Source organism: Carassius auratus, chromosome 14, assembly GCF_003368295.1.
Source record: "Carassius auratus strain Wakin chromosome 14, ASM336829v1, whole genome shotgun sequence".
Lineage (NCBI taxonomy): Eukaryota > Metazoa > Chordata > Actinopteri > Cypriniformes > Cyprinidae > Carassius > Carassius auratus.
This window is the reverse complement of record NC_039256.1, coordinates 12,042,909-12,061,099: the sequence shown is the minus strand read 5'-3', so window position 1 is coordinate 12,061,099 and position 18,191 is coordinate 12,042,909. Positions and strand designations below refer to the sequence as shown.

General features: G+C 36.4%; 1 long non-coding RNA gene across 1 annotated transcript; it reads left to right on the top strand.

Annotated features, from left to right (window-relative positions):
- The first annotated feature begins 656 nt into the window (after window positions 1-656).
- LOC113114464 (uncharacterized) lies at window positions 657-14,173 on the top strand. Its single transcript, XR_003293736.1, has 3 exons — window positions 657-784; window positions 12,191-12,344; window positions 13,217-14,173. It is a non-coding gene; the product is annotated as an uncharacterized LOC113114464 (long non-coding RNA).
- Window positions 14,174-18,191: the final 4,018 nt, after the last annotated feature.

Genomic DNA, 18,191 nt, shown 5'->3' with positions numbered 1-18,191 from the left:
AAAATAAAATATAATTCAACAATCTTAATAAAAATGCAGTAGTATTTCAATGATAATAAATAAAACTGTTTGTGCAGCTGCACCTTTAAGAACCGATACCCTGCGACTGCTTATAATTCATTTTCAGTGAGAGCTGGCAATGATTCATTTGGATATTGCAACAGAATTTGAGCGTCTGTTAGTGAGCAACAGCATAGCCACTCTGTGACCTCCAACCATTTAATCTATAAGGTTTACCTTCAGTCACTTTAGATAAAAGCATCTGCCAATAAAGGAACATTTATCATCGTATGAGTCCTTAAACAATCAAGTGTCCAAAACGATAATGAAAGATCAACAGCAACATAACAAATCATCTTAAAACGAATTAGGCAAACCTGTCTGCTCCTCTGTGCCTCTCTCTCTCTCTCTCTCTCTCGCTCTCTCTCTTGCTCTCTGGCAGGGTTGATACCACAGACATGCAGCTGAAAGTAAATAAATGGCTGTTTTTGGGGTTCTTTTTCCTGGAGAAGCAAAACAGTGAGAAGTGTGTGTGTGTGTGTGTGTGTGTGTAAACCACAGTCTTATTGAAGCTATTAGGCTGCTTAGGAGTGGAGCAAAACCAATGCACACATAGACGCACATTTTTTCCCCTTCTAATTCCCTCTTTTCTCTGGTGTGTGTGTCATGGTGACAGGTGTTCCTGTCTGCAGCTGTTTTTCACGACCAGTCCGTCCATCTCACCTGCAGACGTCTCTGATCTTCCGAATACAGAAGGAGGGCGAATGCGGTTTGGCTGTACCAGGTACTCAGATTCAGTTGCAAATACAAACAAATGCAATGAAGTCCAGCTGAACCTCTTTCAAAGGGATAGTTTACCCAAAAAGAAAACAAGTGGATTAATAGCACATGAGAGTGAGTAGTGGTGTTATTTTTACACGTGACGCAAAAGGAATCAGTTAGCAGAATGTTCACTCTGCTCTTCTCAACATACTGAAATTAGATGGTGACTACGGCTGTCAAACTTCAAAATAAACATATTAAAAATAAATTAATTAATTAAAAATTAAATGGCAAAACTAGTTAATCAGACTAGTGCAGATTGTTCTGAAGTCATAGTTTTGAAATCCCAAAATTAAGGTTTTTAACAGTTTTTTTTTTTTTTTGTTATTTAATGGAAAATATTATTTAAAATTACTTTGCTACATTATTATAATATACTAAATTATATTTGTATTTTGTTATAAAAACATATAATATTAATTATTATTAGTATAATGTTAATGATATTTAATAAAAATGTAAAGATAATTAAAAACAAATTGCTTTTAAATGCTTTACATTTTTAATCATATTTGATTAATAGATGAAAAAAGAATATTCCATTTTTAATTTACTTTCTGAGTGAAGTTATTATTATTATTGTTTTCAAAAAACTGTGTAGAAATATATATATATATATATATATATATATATATATATATATATATATATATATATATATATATATATATATATATATATATATATATATATATATAATTGTTTATTTAAATTAAGCTACAGGGGTGTGAGAAGATGATTACAAAATTACTAATTAGTTTGTAAACTAGTCTTTTAAGTTAAAGCATAAAGTGTATGTTAGCAGATTATATGTCCGTCAAGTAGCTAATGTCTTGTTGTTGTTTCTCGCTGTGAGCAAAGCTAACATTTTGCTAATTTTTGTAGCTGAAATATCGATAAGAATGAGACTTAAGACGTAAAATGCTGTGGCGATGTTCTGTGCTGATGTGGATGTGGTCTGACAGCCCTGTGTTTTTGGTGTTTCAGTAAAGCAAGCAGTTAATAGTGATGTAGGCCACCACAGCAAAGCATCCCAGCACACACACTTACCCAGGAAATGCTTCGGTCGGCCACAGGGTAATTGTGACTGTCCCGGCCAATTTCTGCCAAACAGGAGGCAGACACACACACCACAGAGCTGCACTTGTCTTTCTCTGGCTGATGCTTCACCACCACAGTCTGAGAGAGAGAAATCTAGCAGCCTGAAGTGATTCCTAATGCCTTAACTGCCCAAAATTATAACAGTAAAACTTAAAAGCATCAACACAATTTTCTGCCTTCAGCTGAAGCTTATGGAAAAGTAGAAACTGCGAGATCTGTGAGTTTGAGAGAAGTCTAGATTTCTCTTTTTCCCTACACACCTGCTCTTTTCTTGTGCCGTCGTGTCTGGTGTAATTGTGGAATTTGAGACACATAGGTGGATTCAAACTGAAGACAAATACTGTTATGTTTTGTGTTTGTTTGTTAGTGGATTGTGTTAATAGTGAATGTTATTCTCTACCCCTGTGTGAACTTGAAGAGGACTTCATACAGTACATCTCAAAACCACAAACACAACAGCTGAACACAATTAAACACATTAAAACAGTGATGATAGTGACCCTGCAGCAGTTTGGAAGTTGGATGCAAAATAAATTTTCTTACTTAATATTTTGTCTTTCTTTTCTTTCCAGTAAAAAATATCTAATCATTCTTAAATCAAAATATATTTACATGGGAAGCAAAAAGACATAAGTTGAAGTCTTGAGTTCTGAAAAAATGTGAACAATTGAATGAAAAATGGATACAAATTAAGAGACTTTAGTCTTAAAGAAAGAACAAATATCTATGGAAACTTGTCACAATTACCTTTTTTTATTTCATGGTGAGGGTTGCAAGAAAAAAAACAAATCAAAATTGTGATCTGTAAACTCAGAACTATGAGAAAAACAGATTGTGAGATTATTATTATTATTATTTTTATTTTGGTGGAAATTGGATTCAATAAATATCTGCTAATGGTATAATATTTAGGTTTATTCTTCAGACCCCTTTGGCAGGTGTTAGTTTTTTTTTTATGCATCAAATTTCCATTTCATTTTGATGTAGTTGTTCAGAAAACAAGGCATGATATTTAAGTCATTTTGCTTCCCAAGTAAACGTAAATTGATTTAAGAATGTTTAGATATTTGTACTGGAAAACAAAATGAAAATACAGAGTAAGAACACAATTTGGAGTGTACTGAGATATCTGCTAACTGCAGACTTTAATGTGGTAAAAACATTCTTGACATCTCTTAAATCATTTGAGGAGATGCGTGTAAGATAACTGAGGTCTTTTTCTTAGGAGAAACATCTGAGACGCTTTGTATCTCCTCCCTCTAATGTCATCTCTCTCTCTCTCTCTCTCTCTCACGCTCTTCGTCTTCACCTTTCACCTTCTTTTTTCCATCACATTCCCTCATTGCTACATTCCGCATTTTCTCATTATTCTTTCTTTTGGCCACTAATATTTATTTGCCTCCCCTCGATTCTCCCTTTTTCATTTTCATCACCTTCCTCTCTTTCTGTCATGTTTATCTCTTTCTTCATCACATCAGTTCTCCACACTTCATCCAACCTGTTCCAAGTATCACAGAATCTCCCTGGTTCTCTGAATAACAGGTCATACAGTATTCACAGCTAATGCATTCAAAATTACTGCGTAAATAGAATGCTAAGAGCTAAGATTTTCGTTCATGTGTGTGTAGTTATGTGCATGTTTTGGTAAAAATGATGTTTTCCTGGACTCTGTTGGTCTGTTGCGCAAGTGACTGTGTGTGTGTGTGTGTATGTTTGACTGCTGGCTCACTGTGTGTTAAAGGTTTCTGAACTCATTAATGAATTGCAGTAACTAAACAATCCTCTCTCTCTTTCTCTCGCGCTCTTTGTAAAGTGCTTATCTGTTGGTAAATCAGAACCGGCTCTTCAGTTACACAGTAGTTTTGTAAATCCGGTCAAGTGCTTGTAAACAAATCTGGGATCTATTTGTGTGTGTGTGATTTGTGTTTTAGATTTATTTAGATCTAGATTTATTTAACCACATGCATGCACAAAACCAAACAGTGGCCCTGAAAAGTTTCGAGACACTTGAGAATATCAAAGCAAGTGTCTGTATGTGGCATGATCTCGTCTTTTCACAAAGTTCACTTTTCTTCATGTTGGAAATTTCTGTGTCAGCTGTGATTTGAAGTGGATGCATGGACAGAGTTGCAAACATTTGGCATAGAGTGCATCAGTGTGAAGTGAGCACTAAAATATACATTTTGTTCAAATATTTGTTGAACATCAGATCGGTGGGGGGAAAAATGCTCATGCATCCTGACATATTAACAGCTTTTATTTGTCTTTATTAGCTTTAATTTAGGTTTTTATAAGCTGTTCTTCTGCATTACAACTCTGAACAAACAAGCTATACAGTTTGTATTGTAGCATTTGTATATTTGTTAATTATTGTCATTTTAATTTTGTATTTATTGTTACATATTTTGTATTCATCCATCCTTCATTTCCCCTCACACCTCTTCTCCCTCTTTCATGTTCTCTTTCTTGTTCTCCTCTCTCCCTCTCTTTAATCTCAGTCCAGACATGCCCAACTGCAGCCTATTAGAATTTTTCTCTTCTTTTTTCTCTTTTTTTTCCCCTCCCTCATTTTTCTGTTTGTTGTGTAAATGAGACTGGGTGTAATAGAGGAGCGATTACCGAATACATTCACATTTTCCTACCATGTGTTTAATGCCAGTGAAACGCCCGTGTGCCCATGGCAGAGAGAACTGCCGTGCCAGCGAACCAGGGTGTGTGCTGCGTGTTTGTGTGTGTGTGTGGTGTTTTTGATTGTCGCTGCTGGATATTTGTTACATCATGTGCATGATGCGGGTGCATGTGTGTTTGCTCACTTGTTAACCTGTGCCATGTGGTTTTCATGTGTGTACATCATGTTTTGCATCTTTTGATGCAATATGTCCATGCATGTGTGTGTTGTGTGTGGTTAGTCGTGGGAACTTTACCTCTGCTCACGGAGGCCCAGATGTGGTTCGTGGCGCTATGAAACCTGATGCCCCCCCTTCAAAACACACACATACACACATTTTCTCCCCCACCCATTGCGCCTAGAACTGCATTAAGACACATGTGGAAACAATTCAACCAATGCCCTGAGCAGACGGGCTCATATATACACACACACACACACACACACACATCACATATCAATCACACACACATACACACTCATCACATATACATAACAGACGTACGCAGTCACTGCACGTGCCACACACATACACATAAACACGTAAGTCTCCACACTTCACTGCAAATGCACACATAAACATATGAATACAAGAAAAACGCACACATAGTTTAATCATTCTGTTTTGGACACAAACCACTGAACTGCCTTATAAATCCATATACATGCTTTACAAAGTGAGGAAAACATTTCTTTCTTTAACAATGGCCACAGGTAGTTTGTGTATATGTGTGTGTGTGTGTGAGGTTGTGTGTGAATGTTCAGAGGCTTGAGTCATCTCTCAGTAGACTTCTGTAAGTGAGCACCTCGGCATCCCACAGGGCTCTGTTTTAGGCCCCTTGTTTTTGTTTTTGCACCTGGTTACAGGGAACTCAAAGTGAATTAACAATCTGCTGATGTGGCTGGGCCCTAATTTATGGGTAAGCTAATGTCTTTTGTAATGTTTCTGAGCAGCTGGCCCAGAAAATGTCTGAACCTTCAGGAGTCTCCACAATCATCCAGAATTAATCCAGAACAGCCGTGCAGCAGAACACACCTAGAACCAGAAGGAGCAAGAACCACCAGTCTGGACGATTAAGGAGAGAGATGATATAGCATCTGAACCAGTAGGAATGAAATTTCTAGCAAAATTTCAGGCAATATTGTTTTCTGAAATGTGTCAGTCGCATGTTGTGCAATTTGTAGTACGCTTAGCAATCGCAGTGCGGGCATTAACATTAACATTAACTTCACTTTCTCTTTTAGGTCAGCTAGCAAGTTAAAGTTATTTAAACTGTTCTTATATAAATACTTGACTAGTAACACATTTAAGGACACAGAGACATTTTAAAGAGTCTCTGGTATGGAGGCGTGGAGCCACTGCAGTGTTTTTCAAAATATATTTTTTAAATACAGTAATAAATTCGCAAATATATTACAATTTAATAATGCAAAGCTGAATTTTCAGCAACCACTAATTCAGTCTTCAGTGTCACATGATCCTTCAGAAATCATTGTAATATGCTGATTTGCTGCTCAAGAAACAATTTAATATATTTTTATTTAAATATTATTATTATCATCATCAATGTTTAAAACATTGGTGCTGCCTAGTATTTTTGAGTAAACTGTGATAAATTACTATTTTCATTATTCTTTGAATAACAGAAGAACAGCATTTATTTAAAATAAAAATATTTGAAACAATCTAAATTACTTTACTGAAGTTTAGATCATTTTAATCTTTTTAATGCATCATTGCCTAATAAAAGCATTGTTTAAAATTTGTTTTAAGAAACATCTTACTGTATGTACAATTGTAATGCATTACCAAAGCATTCACGACTGTGTCTGAATACTTGCTTAAGGTATGTTATTCGTCTTACAGAGAGACTGCATTAGGGAAGGGCTGTTTTGATATAGCCAAAAGTGCAGAAACAAGCCAATTTCTGTAATTTAATATTTCAGTTCTTCAACATCTGGAGCTGCATGTAAAAATGGAAAATGGAGGGATGACAGGGGCATATGACGAGAGAAAGACGAAAATACCCGCTCCTCTCTTTAGAAAAGATGCTCTAATCTCTGGTCTGAAACACACACACACACACATACATATCAGTCCTGCAAGTTGTGGCGAAGCATTAAACAAATACACTGACAAACACAACACACACATTTGACATGTTCATTAGCAGCTGGGTTCATTGAAGCCACACTCCATGCAAACACGTGTGTTGTTAATCCATGGGTAATGTTGGGCATAAACACACACACACACACTTGGCAGTCATGTGTAGGTGATCTGGGTGTCATTACTGTTTGGCATCTCGTCAGCATCAGCACCGATGATGAAATTCAGATGCATGCTGTGCGCTTGTGTGCTTGCACTTGTGTTACAGCGTTTGTGTGTGCTCGTTTGAATTGACCAAATGTTCTCCCTAACTGCTGGATCAAGCAGGATTTGCTCCTCTGTCACTGGATGGGTTGTCAAAGCCTCACTGCAAATAATGATTTTTGTCTTGTTTTCCAGTAAAACATAAAAAATCTTAAGTCAAGATACATTTAGAAGGAAAATGAGTTAAAAGAGTTCATCCAAAAAAATAAAGTTTGTTTCTTCATCAGAAAAGATTAGGATAAATTCAGCACTGCATCACTTGCTCCGTAATGGATACTCTGCAGTAAATGGGTGCTGTCAGAATGAGAGTCCAAGCAGCTAATAAAAAAAAAAAAAAAAAATCAACAAGTAATCCACACGACACCAGTCCATCAGTTGATACTATTTGGATCCACATTCTGACTGCACCCATTCACTGCAGATCATCCAAATGTTCATTAAAAAAAAGAAAAAAATACAAAGTAACATCTTAAGCAATTGTGCTTGTCCGGTAAATGCATCTAAAATTAGAATTGTTTCGATATTTTTACTGTAAAACGACAATACTTTTTACAGTGCTTAATTTACCCCGTACGACCACCTGCACTGTTGCTCGCAAAAAGACTTATGCCTGCATGTCAAGTTCTAAGTGTATTGATTCACTGTGTCTTCTGTTACCAACTAAGAGCAGCTGTGTTTAAACAAGTACACGAGAAGACACATACGTTTACAGTGTGTGCATGCATTGTGTAAACCTCTCGTCACTTTGCGTTGATGCATGTGTGTGTGTCCGTATCTTTGATTCCCACTAGATTCTCCATTATCATTCCTAGAGCTGGATAGAAATCAACCCTTTTGTTTGTAATTATACTGACTTTGAAAAGAAAGGATAAAAAGAGCGAATGAAGAGAGGGAAAAAAGTACTTCAGCACGTCTGTGACATATTAGTCATTTTTTACCGTAATTGTTTTTCGACCCCTCTTCGCCTTTGTTCGCACACACACACACACACACACACACACACATATGCGTGCTGACAGGCGTGGAGGGAATGTTCTCATGTAGATGAGGTCTTACGGAGTGTCGCAGCGCGTCCAGTATGCGATGTGACTACTTATTGATGAGTGTTTGTATTGGAGGAGTTCTGCTCGAGTTTCTGGGAAGGCCTGAATCCTGAGCTGCATCCTCCCCGGGGTGAGAGCGGACGCGTGGGTACTGCGATTTTAGAAATAGTTTATTTAGGCTTGGAGTTTCGCTCAAATCACCCTTTGAGGTGGATGGAGGGGTCAGAAGTCAAGCTAAGGGTTTGGTATGATTCTTATGAGAGCAAATGACTTAAGTGACATTAAAGGGGTAGTCCGACCAAAAATGCTTAATTGCGTCATCATTTAAGCACCCTTGTGTTGCTTGAATCCGAAGCAGCTCTTTTACATACAACAAAAATGAATTGAAACTAGGGTTGTTAAGCTTCAAAAAGGGTAAAAAGCACTATAAAAGTGTATATGATTTTCAAGTACACTATTGTTCAAAATATGTTGCTTTTTGACACTAAAGACGTTTATAATGTTACAAAAGATTTGTTTTTCAAATAAAGTGTTTTTTTTTAAACTTTCTATTCATCAAAGATAAATGCATGTTGGTTTCTACAGAAAAAAATAAAATAAAAAATAATAATAATAATATTGCAGCACAACTGTTTCCAATACTGATAATAATAATAATAATCATAATAATTATATATATATTGAGTGTTAACTCAGCATATTAGAATAAATTCTGAAGGATCATGTGATGCTGAAGACTGGATTAATAATGCTGAAAATTCAGCTTTGCCCAGAAGTACATTACATTTTACAATATATTCAAATAGAAAACAGTTATTTTAAGTTATAATAATATTTCAGATATATTATAGATTTTACTGTATATTTTATACATCAATTCAGCCTTGAGCAGAAGAAACTTTTCTTCCAAAACATTACTGACGCCAGACTTCATTCATTTTAATTTTGAGGTGAACTATCCATTTAAGAAGAGGTTTAGGGTTGATTTTGGTAAATGTGATCTTAAAAGAAGCTTTATATCCTCTGAACTGGTGCAGATATGTAGTAGTGAAGCCGTAGGGGGCACATAATTAGGTTTTAAGAGAGAAAACAACCTCTTCCTCTCGTCTGCTTTCTGGAGGAAAATCTGCTCGCACTTAGTTAACTCTAACCTTGTATTCAACAAAACTGCAAAAAAGAAATTGAGTTTTGTAATGAAAACACGTCTTAATATTTTTTTTTTTTTTTTTTTTTTTTGAGGCGGGGTGTTCTTCAGACTTTTGCACAGACTGTCACTACTGTTATTTTCTAATAATTTTATTGCCTACACCATGTACAATTTGTCCAGTGTAGCCAAAACCACTGAAGATGACAAAAAGAGACAATAATCATTATGTGTATACACTTGAACAGAAATCCAAACAATATGGTTTTCATGGTTTATTAATGGCTCAAATCAAGGCAGATGGTTCAGTTTATTGAAAGGAAAAACAAATAGATTGAATGATACGGCCTGCTGGACACTGGAAAGTAATTTGATGGTAATTTGTCTGTGTGTGGGTCACTCACTGGCCCTGCATGTGCGTTAGATAAACACACACTTCGCTGGAAGCTGCGCTCTTTGTTCAACATTTTGTTAACATCCCTGATGTTGTCAAATTGATTGTCAGATTACGATGCTTTGCACAGTTTTTGAAGGTTTCTCTCGCTTATGCACTCAAACAGTTTTAAAGTGTTCAGCTCTGCCAGAGAATGTGACATCATCACATTTCTGAGGCCAAACACACACTTCATATAAATGTAAGAATTAAAATGTAATCCAGACAATAACACACACACACACACACGCATGCATATTTATGTGCATGCCGTCTAGCACACAATAGAGAGAGAGAGAGAACATTGCATCCTCTGCTGACTCCTGCTATTGCCCAAGAGGGATTGTTTGTGTGGTTTCCACTGGCAACCAGAAGGGAGTGATGGGTAGGGCATGTACCGGTGATACAGAACTCTAATGTTATTTGGCTCTGTGTGTGTGTGTGTGTGTGTGTGTGTGTGTGTGTGCGCGCTGCTCTTTGAAGATTAAACGCTAGTGACATGCACGCATGAACTACTGGACTGGAAGTGGAGAATGAACCCTGGTCTCTGCCCTCTCTTTCTCTCTCTCCTGCTCCCCCTTTGTTTCTTTCCTCTCTGATGGTTTTACCAGAGTTGTGACTCATTGGGCATTTAGCCATAACATGCGATTTTGAGAGAGAGGGAAGAGGAAAGGTGAAAAGAGAGGAGTTGGGAAAAATCGGTTGTGAATGCAGCTATAAGCTTGGAGTAGAAAATTAGGTTTTTACTTTTTCTGAGGAGAATATGAGTGATGTCTGTACAAAACTCAGGGCAGTGATGTTGTGGGTTGTTGACGGCATTGCTAAGGTGGTCACTAGATGGTTTCTTATTGTCTTGTGCGAATCATGTCCTGTTTTCTGATACAAATATCGAAACATTCTTAAATCAAGATACATTTACTTGAGATACAATAGGACTTGAGGTAATAAGAATGTATCAAAAAATAAGAATGTATAAAAATGACGTTTACTTGGATGAGAACAAATATCTGCCAATAGGATCCGAAAAATTAACTTGATTCAAAGTGAAAACAAGATTATTTTGTGACCCCCACTGGTAGATATGTGTGCTTTTTTTTAAGCATGAAAAAAGCTATGTTTGATATTCTTTCAGAAAAAAATAAATGTATATATATATATATGTGTGTGTGTGTGTGTGTGTGTGTGTGTGTATTTTGTCATTTTTGCTTCTCAAGTAAATTAATCCTGACTGAAGAATTGTTATTTGAAAAACCATCCATCCTTCCTTCCTTCCTTTTTTTTTTGAAAGCTGGAAATTGCACATTAAACAAATACTTTTTTACATTTCTCTAAAGAAATCTCACTGAAATTATTGGTTTGTTTAAGCATAAAGTCACTTAAATGTATATTTTTCAGAAAACAAGACTAAATATCTAAAAATAAATGCTTGTTTAGAAAATAATTTTTGCCTTATGTAGACTTTGAATAGAAAGATTTTACGTTTTCTGTTCTCAGAAAATGTAAAATAGTATACTGCATAAATACTTGTTTAAATCTCTGTATAAAACTCACCACAGTGATTTTGGGTTGTTTCCAGGGCGTTGCTAGGGCGTTCATTAGTTGCTAGGTGCATTGCCACATGTTTTCTTACTGTCTCATGTGAATATCTGTAATCTCGATGTGGCTCTGCTTCCTTCTTCAATGGGATTTTTTTCACTTGTTTTTCAACTTTTCAACAATTGAACTTTTATGCTCGGCATTAGAGGTTTGTTTAAAGCAAACACCACTTATAATTCACTCTCGGTCTCATAGTTGGCTTGCGGTTGTTAATTAATTCATTTCAGAGAAAACATGATTACGTGTTGCGTTTACTCAGCAGAAAATGAGCAGGACTGGTCTTCCCCTGGGTCAATTTGTTTTTCTTCTTTCCGTAATTGTTGTCACTCCCTCCAGTAGAAACCATCTGTCATCTCTCTCTTTTCTAGGCCGATCCTAGACCGACTGCGTCATTTAGACTCAGTTTCCGACAGGTCTAGATGGAAACATCCACCGGTTACATCTGAACCAGCATCCATCAGCAACTTGAATCACGATTATTGAGTTTCTAGGCCTCTCACATTTAAACAAACGTTCCAGATGCCCACATTTACATAGATCAATGAGGACATATTGTAGACTTCCTTTGTTTTTAAATAAAGCTAATTATAATGACTACACACCAAGTGCTAATCCTAAAAGAAAACATTTACATATACAGAGAGAGAGAGAGCGAGGGAGAGAGAAAAAAAGAAACATTTATTTCATTAATGAATCGTTTTTCCAATCAAGTGCAATTTTTCCAAATGTTCCTGAATGTCTGCACAAGGGAGATTTTGTCAGATTTAGCTCAATTCTGGCGACTAATTTTCCCCTCAAGTATAGCTAAGTAAAAACACACATTTTGGCCTCGTCCTCATCAATCTCCAGCACTTTCATTCCACGTTTCTTTATTAATCACCAGCTTTTACTCTCATTAAATCTACAGGTCTGTTCTGTGTGTTATCACCCGAACACACCAGGGAATACACACACGGGCAGGTCACAGAGCTTTCCCATCTCTCCTCATCTCCTTTTCTCTGTTCATCAGCTCTTGTGCTCATTTCTCACTGATGAATGTGCTGTGCTGGTGAGGATGATGAGGACGAAGAGGCTGATGATACAAATCAGCTTCAAGTGAAGAGACCACCAGAGAGTGCTGCCTCCTTCAGGGAAGCAGTGGTACCACGTGAGTCTGTCAACAGGTATGTCCAGAATGATGTACAACAAATATGATTAATGCATTATGCATAATGTGCATGGATTTTCTGTATGCATGAATTACACATATTACCAGCTACAGTAGGTTAAATGTGTAGTAGAGCGCACTACATAGACAAAAAATAAAAAATATGAATCTTGAGTGTTTAATGCTCACTTCAGTTTCACTTTCAGTATGTTTAACTATTAAACAACTCTGACTTTCTGAGGAGTCTAAGACTGTTTCTCACACTGCACCTTTGCACAAATTTGAAATGCAAACTGACTGTTATTTGCTTTCCAGATTCTACCTGGAAGCCATGCAATTTAATGTTGCATGTGCCAACAAAGTATCATAGGATGGCCACACATTTTGTTTTTCCCAGACATGTCCTGGCCAGGATTTCTAAATGGCCAAAAACGTCAGAATTTTGGCTTTGTTTTCCTATTGATGTGCTCTCAGTCATCATACATCATATGTACAAGTATTCGCATTGCTTTGACCGTTCACTGTGGATCGCATTTTTTCATGATTTGTCAGTTATGTTGCTAATGTGTTAATTCCTGCGAACTACTTTTCAATCAGCACCTTCAACATGAAAACAATACAGAAACAAAGCCAAAACCCAGACACTTTAGGCCATTTAGAAATCCTGGCCAGGATATGTCTGGGAAATAGGGGGCATATGGCCACCCTAATGTATCATACTACTGTTTATTATTGCATGCTGTTTTAAAATAATATTTATTAAAAAATCAGATACAGTATACAGTATGCAGCTAGCGCTAGTATTCTCTTCTGAACGTGCCAGCATTTCATTACAGCACACAGACTGTGCCTCACCGATGTGCCGGTAACGGTTCTTTCTGTTCGTAGGAAATCTGGGAATGTTACATTGGACCTTGTGAACTTTGACTAGTATACAGTGACACCGCTGGACGGCCCTGTGATCTGGTTATGCAACCAGATCTGTGATTGGTTAAATATGACCCTGAGGGAAATTACGGATCTGTCATTGATATGAGTGGCCCCACCCACCTGCTAAGAATTTACTTTGCTCAATACGCGTGTGTCTGTCTGTCTGTTGCAACATGTCCATGCTCTTTCTGCGGGAATTTTATAATCTTGTCCTGGAATACATGCTCGTGTCTGACACCCTTTTTCTCCTTCTTTTTCTCGTTCCCCTCTTTGACAGCACTAATATGTTCAGTAGATCACGTTACACTTTCTCCCTATCCATCTACTCGTGCCAAACTTCTCTTTCTGCAACCTTTCTTTTTCTTTCTCTGCCCCCTTTTTTTCCAGTGGGACTCTTTCTATCCCTCTCTTTTTCTGACTCTTATGTATACATATTCTCACAGACATACTTGCGTTTTCTCACGAACACACATGTGCCTCTCAGGTTGCTGCCATTTTCCATTTTTGAGTGCTCAGTAATAATAATAATATTAACGTGTGTGTAAGAGGTGTCGGGGCTGCCAGTCTCTTATAAATATGAGCCCTTTTCACTGGCAACCCGAGACCCCAGACCTGCTTTACGCCCGTTTACACAGCTGAATAACATGTGTAAGAAACTCTCTTCTTCTTTCTCTCTGTCTTTATTCTTCCATCTTACCCTCTCCCAGACAGAAACACCTCTTGTCTCACCACACCCACCATTTCTATCTCCACTCTTTTCTTTGTCTGTTTGTCATGAATTAATTTACTCTGTCTTGCTGTCAAATTCTTACTCTCATAAAGAGTATTTTCCCCATTTTCCTCCCCATATAGTCTTTGGTTTGGTTCTGAATCCCTGAGCTCTACCTATGTACGTGCCCTGCATTTTTGTCTTGTTTCCCAGTAAAACATCTAACCATTGTTAAATAAACATACATTTACTTAAAAATAATTCAAAGGTGACCTCACTGGCATGTAATTGTTCTTATTTTAAGGATAAGCTTGCTTAATTTTCTGAAAACAAGACTTAAAATCTGTCTTCAGAACTGAATATATATTAATGTAAGAATATATAGATATTTGTAATGGGAAGAAAAGCAAAATACTAAAGAAAGTTACAGGTTGCAGTGTAAGGAAGCATGAATACGCTACCTAATTTTGGTCTGTTTCTAACGTCTAATACATTACAGTAAGCTTAGTTAAAAAAAAATTAAAAAAAAAAAAATAGGATGGAGATAAAGAAATGTCAATTATATAAAATTCAATTCTGAAAAAACCCAAAACTACCTGTGTAACAGGAGACAGTCAGACAAGTATGTTTTGGAACAGAAACTTTCTCTTTCCATCTTTGCAATATTTTATAGTATGTCTCTCTCTTTCTGTCTCTCCCCATTACTCGTTCACATCTGGTGCAGTAATTACAGGTTATCACCCCACAGGGGGTGTTCAAGTACACACACACACACACACACACACACACAGGCCACTTTCTGGTTCATGTACCCGTAGGAAAGAAAAATCACAAATGAGATCTCTTTAATATCTTCCTTCTAAGCAGAAATTAGATTTAATGGAGATTTTTTTCTGCTCCCTCCTACTTATGTTTCTCCTCAGTAATTCTCAAAATGTGCTCAGATTTAACTAGATACTAAAGTCTGAAATAAAAAAACCTGAGCTCTTAATATAAACTCAAAGATAATATAAGTCTGACTGTATGTCTCTACTGTCAACAATTAACTAATACACGCCTGTTTCTCTTTAAGATATGTTTTTTTTTCCCAGAAGGAGAGAAAATGTTTCTTAAAATTTGACATTTTATTTTAGATTGTGGTAGTTTCTGTAGCTCACACTGTCAACACCAAGGACAGGTTTGACTCCCTGAGAATGAAAACATACATGTATATCTTGAATATAGAACATATCACTTCGGATAAAAGCATGTATTAATGTTCTTTTACAGATTTCGGGTCTGTGAGGAATCTGTCTCGTTCTCAAAGAACTGGCAAGCAATTGAGAGTGTCAAACAAATCAGCTGTCTGAAGAATTATTTCATATAGTTTTGTGGAAAAACAACAGCTAACAGGAAACTTAGCATCTGTGTCTGTAGGTTCTGCTGATAATCTGTGGTCTTTGCTGCCCTCTTTTGGATAATGATATATATTATTATCAAGTTAAATATAAACTTTCATTTCTAGCTTTGCAAATACAGTATTAGTCGGTGATACTGTATTACTGTGGTATATAGTAGCCCCAGGAATTATGTGCATATTTGAATTACATTTTAAAATGCATGAAAGCATTTGCATATGATAACAAAATATAAAGTGTTAAATGCTGCACAGGTTTTCTTTCTTCTCTACAAGTCTTTAGTGCAGGACTTTTACACTGTAACAATGTTTACATTGATGAATTTACATTAAAAGCCATATATTTATATATCTATATATATATATATATATATATATATATATATATATATATAAACTTGAAAAAAATATAGAATATATGCAGGTGCATCTCAATAAATTAGAATGTCGTGGAAAAGTTCATTTATTTCCGTAATTCAACTCGCATTGTGAAACTGGTGAATTAAATAAATTCAGTGTACACAGACTGAAGTAGTTTTTCTTTTAATTTTGATGATTTTGGCTCACATTTAACAAAAACCCACCGATTCACTATCTCAACAGATTAGAATATGTCATAAGACCAATAAAAACTTTTTTTTTTTTTTTTTTTTTGTGAATTGTTTGCCTTCTGGAAAGTATGTTCATTTACTGTACATGTACTCAATACTTGGTAGGGGCTCCTTTTGCTTTAATTACTGCCTCAGTTCAGCATGGCATGGAAGTGATCAGTTTGTGGCGCTGCTGAGGTGGTATGGAAGCCCAGGTTTCTTTGACAGTGACCTTCAGCTCATCTGCTTTGTTTGGTCTCTTGTTTCTCATTTTTCTCTTGACAATACCCCATAGATTCTCTCTGGGGTTCAGGTCTGGTGAGTTTGCTGGCCGGTAAACAGTCCAGTTCTTCTTCTTATTAGCCCAGGTAAGATGCCTCTGACGATTTCTGTGGTTCAGGAATGGCTTAACAAGAGGAATACGACAACTGTAGCCAAATTCCTTGACACTTCTGGTGGCTCTTGATGCTTTGAAACCAGCCTCGGTCCATTCCTTGTGAAGTTCACTCAAATTCTTGAATCAATTTTGCTTGACAATCCTCAGAAGAATGCGGATCTCTCGGTTGGTTGTGCATCTTTTTCTTCCACACTTTTTCCTTCCACTCAACTCTCTATTAACATGCTTGAATACAGCACTCTGTGAACAGCCAGCTTCTTTGGCAATTAATGTTTGTGGCTTACTCCCCTTGTGAACGATGTCAATGATTGTCTTCTGGACAACTGTCAGATCAGCAGTGTTCCCCATTATTGTGTAGCCTAGTGAACCAAACTGAGAGACCTTTTTGAACGCTCAGGAAACCTTTGCAAGTGTTTTGAGTTGATTAGCTGATTGGCATGGCAAGCCACACAACTGCTTCAAGACTCATAATAATCAGATATGTTTGAGTAGCAAATAAGCATATTAGAAATGATTTCATGTGATCATGTGACACTGAAGACTGAAGAAATAATGCTGAAAATTTATATTTGCTTAACAGGAATAAATTACATTTTAAAATATATTCAAATTGAAAAGAAGCTATTTAGAATTGTAATAATATTTAGGAATATATTTTTTTCTACTGAAATATGTAGTACTTTCTTATTTTCTACATTAAAAATGTTTTATTAAGCTGTAATGTCCACTAGATGGCGCACCGAGACCGTGTACTGTGCCCTGTGCGCATCTATCGTATTAAAACAGAAGTTTTATTAAAACCTGTATAGGTTTTAAAATATAGCTAATCATCTGAGTTATTACCATGGGTTTTGATGGGTCTTGTTGTTTTATTGTAATATGCTTCCTGCCTTCAGTTTCGTAGTTTCATTTTCTGTTCGTGCTGGACTTCCGTGTGTTCAGTGATTCTAGTTAAAGTACCTGTTTAGTCCAGGTTTTCTCGCGTTGGTTTAGCTCAGTGGTTACTTCCTCAAGCAAAAACTAGCTCACGGCTGACGGTTACCGACGGCCAGAGATCGAACCACGGGCTCTGTCCAGCGTTTTGTGTGTTTTTTTTTTTTTTTTTTTGTGCAGTTTAAATCTTACTTTTCTGTTCACTAATTTCAAATATTTTTGACCGCACGGATCGAAGGGTCAATGTCATGCTGTGTACTAGAAAACTGTTGGCCATTTTTTATTACATGTTATTATATGCAAGAAGAGTAAAACTATGAATAGCTCTTACTGTACAGAGTTATTAGTGACATTATTAGGTTTAAATGTTACAATAATCTCACACTGTAGGCCAGATCGGGGCTAGTTGTCACAAAATCTATAATAAGGTTCAGAAGTCTAGTTATACACACAAGTTTTGAACTGTGTTGTCGGGAAACCAGTTGTTCATATGTCAAATCAGTGCAAGCTGTTGTATTTTAGATGTTTAAAATGCTGACCAATCGTAGCTATAGTGTGATTCTTGACAGGTTCTCATTGTGATCTAAATTGAGGTAAAATCTAAATGTAAGACAGGGGATAGGCTATTTTTATTGCCATAATATGAATCTGTTGCTATTTTAACCTATATCTGAAAAAAAAGCACACTTGAAATTCGTTGTTGTCACACCTCGAGATGAACAGCAGATGGAGCTCAAAAATCACGTTTGAAACTCCAAACTCCAAACAAGTAAACTGTTGTGCTTTACATGTTCCAAACAAAAACTTTAAAATGTATTTATCATAGATTGGCTTGCTATTTAATGTTTCCTTTTGCACATTTGCTGTGAATTTGTAATAAGCTGTTAAACTACTTACTATTTAAAGAA